The sequence below is a fragment of the Nanorana parkeri genome, unplaced genomic scaffold (assembly GCF_000935625.1).
Source record: "Nanorana parkeri isolate BGI_ZX_2015 unplaced genomic scaffold, ASM93562v1 scaffold1234, whole genome shotgun sequence".
Taxonomy (NCBI): domain Eukaryota; kingdom Metazoa; phylum Chordata; class Amphibia; order Anura; family Dicroglossidae; genus Nanorana; species Nanorana parkeri.
Window position 1 is genome coordinate 68,978 of NW_017307502.1, and position 9,124 is coordinate 78,101.

Sequence of the window (9,124 nt, forward strand, 5' to 3'; positions counted from 1 at the left end):
GAATATCAGTGAGGTCTGCAGCAGACCTCACTATCACACCCAGATAGCCAGCCATCGATCCTGCTCACATACATTCTTTCTTTCGGCCGGAGCTCAGAACTGTCAGAGCTCCGGCCGAAGGAAGCCAGAGCTGACAGGAGCTGCTCTGCGGTCTGCATCTGACACAGATGCAGACCGTGGAGCTTCTCCCACAAGTCAGGTACGGAGTCTGCGATGTGGCTGTGGGCCACATAGTACCGGCTCGCGGGCCGGAGTTGGCCCGCGGACCGGTACTTGGAGACACAAATTTCCACTCGCCCTCACCTTATTTTTACTCGCAAAATGCGAGCAGGCGAGTGGAAATTATGAGCCCTGATGTACAACATAGCATATAGAGAGCAAGGGTCAGGAATATGTAATATAATGCCCAATGTACGGAAGACAGAGATGAGGAGTACATGATGCACAAGGATCAGCAGTATTTAATGTACAGCATTCGAGAGTATGAAATGTACATTGTGCAGGGGTCATTACTATGGAAGGTAGGGTTAGGCTTATGTAATACACTGAGAGAAAACCTCTACTCAACCACATCAGCAAAGAAAAAAACAATAGACCCCTCCTCACTCCACCAAAAAACCCTTCCTCATTTCATCAGACAAAATCACCCACCATGAAAACCCGCTCTCACCCCTCTCGGCAAAATCTACCACTCCCCAAAAAAACTTCCCCTCATCCCAGTCTGCAAAAATGACCCACCTCCCATGCATACATCTCCCCTGCAACACTAAGATTCTTACCACACACCCAGTACAAACATCTCTTTGCTCAACAGAAAAGATCTTGTTCTCCCAACAAAAATTCCCACCCAGTACAAAAATCCGCACTCCCAGCACTATAATCACCAGTCCTCAGCAGTGCCCGTTCAGGGCAAAGTGACAGAGTCTTTTAATACCCACCGCTTGACCATTCATACTCACATTCACAACACTATTCCTTTTCTGTTGCTTCTGCCACAAAGTACCTGTTCCATGATGCCTTGGCATGATTAAGAAGTTAACACTATTGCCCCATGTAAACTCCGCTACCACTGAATACGTGAAAGGGCAGTTAAAAAGTGAGTACAGGGTAGTCAGGGGTGGGCTTTTGACCATGTTCACTAAAACCTTTTAGCTCTTTAAAGTCCCCCAGAGGTGACTCAAGTCTTCTCTGACGCTTGCAATGACCATGGGGTAGGTGTAATGGGAAGGGACCTAGGGGTGCTAATGATCATGTTTTATGGGGCTTAGAAAATTCTCTTTAGCTCTCTGATAAATGGAAGTCTCTGCAGGGCATATTAGCACAGGACTGCACATTACCGAGCCAAAATACAGTTGTATGCATTAAAATGTAAAAATGCAGAAACAAAGAAAAGTTTATTTTCAGAGATAATAAAATAAATAAAATATGGTACCATAAAAAGTGATATGTTCAGTAAAAAGAGAAGGGAAAATAGCAGAACATACACTTCTACCCAGGCAGAACTTTTGTTATTCCCTAATTAGTCTGAGAACACAACAATAATAAAATAAAGAAAAAAAATTGCTGCAAACAGACGTGATCCTCCAAGGAGACAGAACACAGTTGAGTGTCTCTGCTTAATCAAACAAAGCAGGGGGAAAAAAAAAACGAAAACCAATCAAATTAAATTTTTAGATAACAATACTATTTGACTGTGTAAATGGTGGTAGACCTGGGAATAGGCTTATTTTTGGAATGAATGAGCATGTATACACTTTGCTGGTCTACTGTCTTTGTTTCAAGTCCTAACAGCAAGTTTCAATTTGCTTCTTTTTAATTGCATTTGCCTGTACAATTAAACGACTGCACATTAATAGGTAAAACTTTTTCTTTCAGTTCACGGGTTGGTGACTGTGCAGATTCTGCTGGGGACAACGGGCATAGGCAAAGGTTCTCTTGTATACCCTGGGAACAAAAGAGTGACATTTGTCTAAATAAAATGTTAATAATTTGACATTCATTGTTTAGCAAGAAGTTAGAAGTCTGCTGACTCCTAATGGCTGACAATACATTAATTGTTGTTAGTAAATCTCATGACATCTCTATTACTTGGAACCTGTATATGCCTCATCTGTGTGGGACTCTGGGTCAGATTTATGATTTCATTGATGTTTAAAAGCTGGTCTCTTGAGCACTGGTCCTGACTTCCTGTTTTAGAGTGACTTCTTTCTCAAGCAGAGTGCTATGGAGTCACTCTTGTGTGTGCTAGTAAGCTGTGTGTGTCTCCACAAACACACAGACACAGCAAAGCAGGCTACTCCCTTCCCTGCTGGCCCTTTCTCCTCCCTCCTCCCTTCTGTAAGCTAGTAGATGCTGGAGTTGCTGGAATCTCCTCTGTCCTTTGTGATCTTGTACTGGTCCTGGTCCTGACTTCCTGTTTTAGAGTGACTCCTTTCTCAAGCAGAGTGCTATGGAGTCACTCTTGTGTGTGCTAGTGTGAAGGAATATGGATCATATCAAGAAAATGTCATTTTCTATGTTTTAAATTGTTTTGAATTTGTTTAATTTGCTTCCTAGCTTTGTGACTTTCCTTACTCAGCTTTTTAGCATTGCTATGCGTAACCAAGAGATAAAACCTGTATTTGGGAGCACGCCGAGGATACATGAAAGGAATGCCGAGGGAGGACGCTACAGGCAGAAGATATCTTTGACTAACCAATTAGCGAGAGACACAAAACTTTAACTAACAGCTCCTCTAGTTTGCCCAATAGTACAAGACATTTAGAGATAACAGATGTGGGCATATGTGTGACGAGCACTCTCCTGTTATCTGTGTATAAAGGAGAGAGACTGCCCTGAATAAAGTAGATGCGTCATAAACCTTAATCCTGAGTTTGTGATTTCTCCATTGCACCGAACACGACATAATTAGGAACAGCAACAGACATCTTGTGTGAACCCAGTTGTGGTTTAGATCCATTTCACTAGTAAGCTGTGTGTGTCTCCACAAACACACAGACACAGCAACTCAAGCTACTCCCTTCCCCGCTGGCCCTTTCTCCTCCCTCCGCCCTTCTGCAAGCTAGTAGATGCTTGAGTTGCTGGAATCTGCCCTGTACTTTGTGATCTTGTACTGGAAGGAAGTTAAGGAAAGCTGAGCTGAGAGACTTGGTAGCAGCTGTTCAGAAACATGATGATTGTGTTTTGGGCAAAAATGTAAAGCAATGCTTTGCTGGGCAATGTATATTTGTTTGATCTGAATTCATTACTGAAAAAAATATTTCTTCTAGTTTTGAATAGAGTTTAGAAGGGATAGAACCCCTTTTATGTTTTTACTTCTATTCAGGGCTCCATAAGAGAGATTTACCGTCTGGAGCCCCCTGACAGGGGTTGAAGCCTGTTGTTACTCTATACACAACTAAGCAAAGAGTTTGGCTTAGACACACAGTAAGAACTTCTGCAATTCAGTAGAGATATAAAAGGTTTTTCCATAGAAGTTCACCAGGTGAAGTTAGTGGACTTGAACCTATGCTATACTCCGGTGTTTTCTTTAATTCCAAACCATAAACCAAAAGTAGATTGATAGACCATTTTGTCCATTATCTGTAGTTTTTGAAAGGTTATAGAAACATTCAGGCCATGGATGGGGCGCTAGATCCTTCTGATTGACTCAATGGACATCTGTTGGAGAAAAATATATTGAGCAGGTTAGAGATTTTCAGCTGAGGTTTTTAGGTGATCGACCAGTGTTCTCACTGATCCCCCTAGGGCAGCTATCGTGTGCCTACCTCCTTCTACCTCAGTTGATTGGCTAACCCTTGACTGATGGATATGTCAATTTTCGTCCCTCCGTTCAAAACCCCAATAAACACTCGGACTGCGTGACATGGATTTTAACGGCCACAGCAGCCCTTTTATTAAACCAAACAAATTTAACAGTAACCAAAAGTAATAAAACAAATAATATACACAAATAATACTGTAAACAATGGTTGACCTGAGAAGGGGTCTTTGGGTGCCCAACGGCCCAAAAAGGCCTCTCCAAACACTCCACCCATGTCCCCATCTGCACCACAACCAGCTTGAGGACACTTACTCCTTCTGGGTTCCCAAGGGGCCAAGCCCCGCCCTTTAAAGATCCGGACACCAACAGGGGGAAGCACCCATACCAGCTGAGGGCCCCCCAGTTTTGTAATCAACTTCGATTTTGTAGACCCCCCAAAGACCCCCTAACCCGCCAAGCTGCTGTGACAAAAGAACCCCCCAACCCCCATAACCACAAAATTCAGGGAGGGAGGGTGGGACAACCTGCTTCCTTCGTCGATTTCCAGAAAGAGAATGTCCCTCAGCCCTTGCAGTTCCTTCCCATGCGGCTCCCTCCGGACACCTGACTCCCACGCCCAATCAGGTAAGAGCAGCTATTCCCATTTTATGTTAACTCTTTCTCCCGGGACTATTCCTCCCCCAGTCATGTAGCCACTCCGCTCAGTCTCTCCGGGTCTGTCTAGAATTACAAGATTAGATGACATTGTCCCACAAGGCTGGAGGGTGGACTGCATGGTGAAGAACTGCCTACTTTTCATCAGTATGCCTAGACAAATAGGTATAAAAGTAGGACTGACTGCTACTTCATTCTGCTGGAAGCCTTATCCTAAGTGTAGGATCCAGTCAGCTACATGATGGTTATTCAGAAATCCAGCACCGATAAATCTTCATTTTTTGGTATCAAATAATTAATTTTATGATTTTAAATTTTTACTTTCCTCAATGATTCCAGTGTCCTGACCAAGACACAGTCTTTATAGAGACATAGGCAAATCTCTGCCTATAGCACGCATAAGGAACATAGCTATCACCATTTTTTTAAAATAGAATTTTCATTATTCAGCCTTACAGTTTTCTAATAATAAGTGTGATTCAGAGGTCCAAAAACAGCACCATGTACATCTGCTCATTTATTCCCAAATAATATTTATAGACCGAGGAGAAGTGAACATAGAGGGCAGATCACACTTCAGGAACACAAATATATTCATCTTTAAACGTGGGATGATCATGAAGTTTGGCAGGATCTAATTTTTAATTATATTTAGCCTGAGGTCTGAAGTGGTTTGGATGAAGGTGTTATATATTTAGTGACCGAGAAAGACTACCTCAAATTTTTTTTTTACCCCCTTAGCACTTTGCCCAGAACAATACAACACAATAGGAACAAAACTTTAACAACTTGGCAGCCATCCTAGCCCGTTGCTATAACAACAGGTCGAAAGTAGATGTATTATTTTCAGCAGCAGCATGTATAATAGCATATATGACCCATTTACATATTACGGTGCTAAAGTGAAATTTTACATGTGTTTTACTGGTATTAAGACTGCCACTTGTTCTTGCCTGCTAAGCATTCATTGTCCACATCTGGTCAGTTTTAAAGTAAGCAGAGATAGGGCTCATTTAGATGGGTGTAGTGGAAAATGCACATCAAACACAGGTCAGCAGATACCCGGTTATTTTAATGGTGTAGTACAGGTTCTGAAGCTATGCTTGACCTGCTCTGTGTTGTTTTTCTTTGGACATAGCATTTTCTATAGAGGTGCATTTAATTTGCAGGTTAAAGTGTATCTGCACTTTTGCAATATATTTGTTTTGTTGTCTAAGATTTTTTTAAAATACTTCTTACTTTTTAGATATTTTTTTGATGAAGGCCTGCGTGCAGATTTTAGGCAACTCTGAGCAGTTTTAAAGTGAGAGTAGAGGGACAAACTGAGTGACAGGCTGAGCTTCTTATCAATAAAGGAGAACTAAGGGGTCAGGGCTTTTCCCCATAGTTCTCCTAAGGGTCACGGGAGAACACAACCTACGTTCTCCCGTGACCCAAAGCTCAGTATACCGCCAGCTACAGCTGGCGGTATACTGAGATGCCGCAGCCGGGGCGGATCATGACAATACTGTCTGGATCCACCCAGCTGCGGGATAGACAGCTGGCTCTGCCTATCCAGAGGCAGAGTCAGCTGTGCCGCCCCCTCCTCCGTCCGTTTCGCCAGTCAGCGCTGGAGGATCGGACAGGGGAGGGGGGGGGCAATCCATAAAGGGAGCCGTGAGTGACAGTCACAGCTCTCTGCAGGGATAGATCGAGAATCGAGCGCTCACTTCCCGATCTACTGAGCCGACCTGTGACAGTTTCATTGTCACAGGTCGACTCAGATTATGAGGCTGAGTGAAAATCACTTGCCTCATAATTCTCCTTTAACAAACAATGCTTATGAGTCTTTAATCCTTCTTTAATTGGGACACAAAATAAATAAACAAATCACAGGGAATTAAAAGCAGTAGTTGTGCTAAGCTTTACACTTTCCAATATTACAGGGGTACCTCAAAAAGAAATTACTGTGTACCATACTTTGTACAAACATCAGATCTCAGGAACAGCAATTTTTTGCCATAGAAAGTCTTTGTTTTCATCAGATGATGAATTGCAATGGCCCTGTTCATCACATTTCGTGTTTCGCTTCTTCAGGAAAAGAGGTATTTTAGTGGAGCTGTAAGTTGAATGGTGCACACCCAATGGCGGGGAAAGAGGGAAATTTCCCTGGTGGTGGGGACCACATGTTGTAGTCGATCACCTGCACTCCAAATGGCATAATAACCTTGCAAAATTGTGGCAGTAATAACACGGATGTTGCCCTCTTGAAGGAGACCCTACGCTGCATCAAAATGTTTAAAGCATAGGAATTAAATTGAACCATTAGGGATGGGCACCACAATATATATGTCCCAATTCCTTAGGTAGATGTGTCTCCCTGTTTCCAGACAATTCTGCCTTTGCCAAGAAATTGAAAGAGGTCCTTGGGAGAGATGTGCATGTCTGCCTTTTGGTCTGTTAAATAGACCATTAAAAGAGTTTTGTTATATCTGTTTGATAAGTGCAAAAATATCTGTTGATCATGTCAAAAGTTGAGAGCTATCCTGTATCCAGTGCTCACTTTTTGTGCTGTCTAAAGGAGTGTAATTATCCCTCCCAGTTCTTATCTTGAGATTACAGAGTGATGAGACTTTATGGTGTGTAGATGGGGGAGTAAGTGGGTCTGAGCAGTTAAGAAAATTGAGCAGGACTGACACCACTCAGACCACAAAAAAATTGTTTGTCAGATCTACATGTATTTTTCTGTACTTGCAGGGTCTATAAATAGATACAATATGAGGGATTGTGCACAGATTGTAGATGTACTGATTTTTTTTATTATTATTTTATTTTGCCCTGGCATTTGAAAGTATTTCTAAAAGCCAAACGTTTTCTTTTTTTTAGTTTAGGATAGAATATAGGGCATAACTAATACTAGCTTCAGGCGAGTATTCACACACGCCTAAATGCTCCAGATGCCTATCCCAATACTGCAACGTCCGGTATCAGGAAGCCAGGCGGCGAATCATTACAAGCTGCCCGACCTACTGATTGGCCAGGAAGCTGGCTTCATGCTCTCTTGTCACCAGGGAGGATGGAGCTAGCTTCCCGGCCAATCAGGAAGCCGGGGGCGGGTATTGACTCGCCCCCCACTTCCTGATTGGTCAGGAAGCCAGCTCCATGCTCCCTCATCACTTGGTGATGATCGAGCATGGAGCCGGCTTCCTGGCCAATCAGGAAGTGTGCCCTGTAATGACTCACAACTCGGCTTTCCGATTGGCCGGGAAGCTGGATTCATGCTGATTGGCTGGGAAGCTGGCTTCGATGCACGGTGCCTGCTTCCCGGCCAATCAGGAAGACAGGAGGCGGGTCATAACTCGCCGTCCGCCTTCCTGATTGGCCGGAAAGCTGGCTCGATGCTGATTGGCTGGGATGCTGCTGTCCCGGCCAAATAACATGGAGCCAGCTTCCCGGGCAATCAGGAAGCCGGGCAGCATGTCATTACGAGCCGCCCAGCTTCCTGATTGCACAGGAAGCCAGTTTCATGCCAGCGAAAGCACCGGTATTGGTACTCGCTATCGGGTACCGAAAGCAAAATACTGGTACTTGTACTCGATCCCGAAAAACCAGTATCGGTACATCCCTAATATTGACCATATGTGGCCATATAAGATTAATTATGTCATCAAAATGTTGGCTTTGATGGTGTATGTGACACATGTTCAATAAAGAAGTACAGAAATTTACACTTTGAATCTTGTGAGTGCTGGCAATCTTCAGTCCAATACTTTGGGGGCCAGAAGGAGACACAAATAGGGGAAGGCTCAATGCCCATAGGTTTTTCCACTTAGTAGTCATTACGAGCCGCCCAGCTTCCTGATTGCACAGGAAGCCAGTTTCATGCCAGCGAAAGCACCGGTATTGGTACTCGCTATCGGGTACCGAAAGCAAAATACTGGTACTTGTACTCGATCCCGAAAAACCAGTATCGGTACATCCCTAATATTGACCATATGTGGCCATATAAGATTAATTATGTCATCACAAGCATTCTGCTCCTCTGTTTATATGCAACTGCAAAGTAGGAAATGACCTAGCCCACAGCTACTTGGGTGGGTGGCCTCATGTCCCTTCTGGGTCTAGAGGAGCAAAGGTAAACCAAAGGAACCTAAGCACATAGCTATTACTGAATGCATGGTTCCTCTCAGTGCTGCTGGAGCTGACTAACAATCTTCTACTCTCCCACATAATTCTCAGGTCAACTGTACCATATAGGTGCTTCGAAAAGATATTGGAAGTAGGAATAAGTTCTCCCAACAGAATATTAACGTCGTAGACTGTCACTCAAAGCTCCATATGCAGCATATGCAGCATAGTTCATACATCTTCCTTGTTTAATTTTACCTTCAAAATAGCATTCTGGGTTCCCAGGTTCATTGGAGAGAAATATTAATTTCACACCATTAGCACAAAGTAAATTGAAAAAAAGGAAGACAAATTTCTTCGGTTATAAAGTGAAGGTTGATAATCTGCCGCAGTCCAAGATAAACTGACCATCTGTTGCAGTAGGATCAAAGCTCCACTTTTATCTGAAACAAGAAAGATTTAATTAGCAGAAAGCAAAGATTAGAATTTGTCTCCCACTGTGGAATGCAAATGACTTTACTTATTGGGCACAGGAGCGGATACTTGGCGAAAACTTCTTGAAAGCAGACTTGTAAGCAAATTCACAGCAGCCTCCTACCC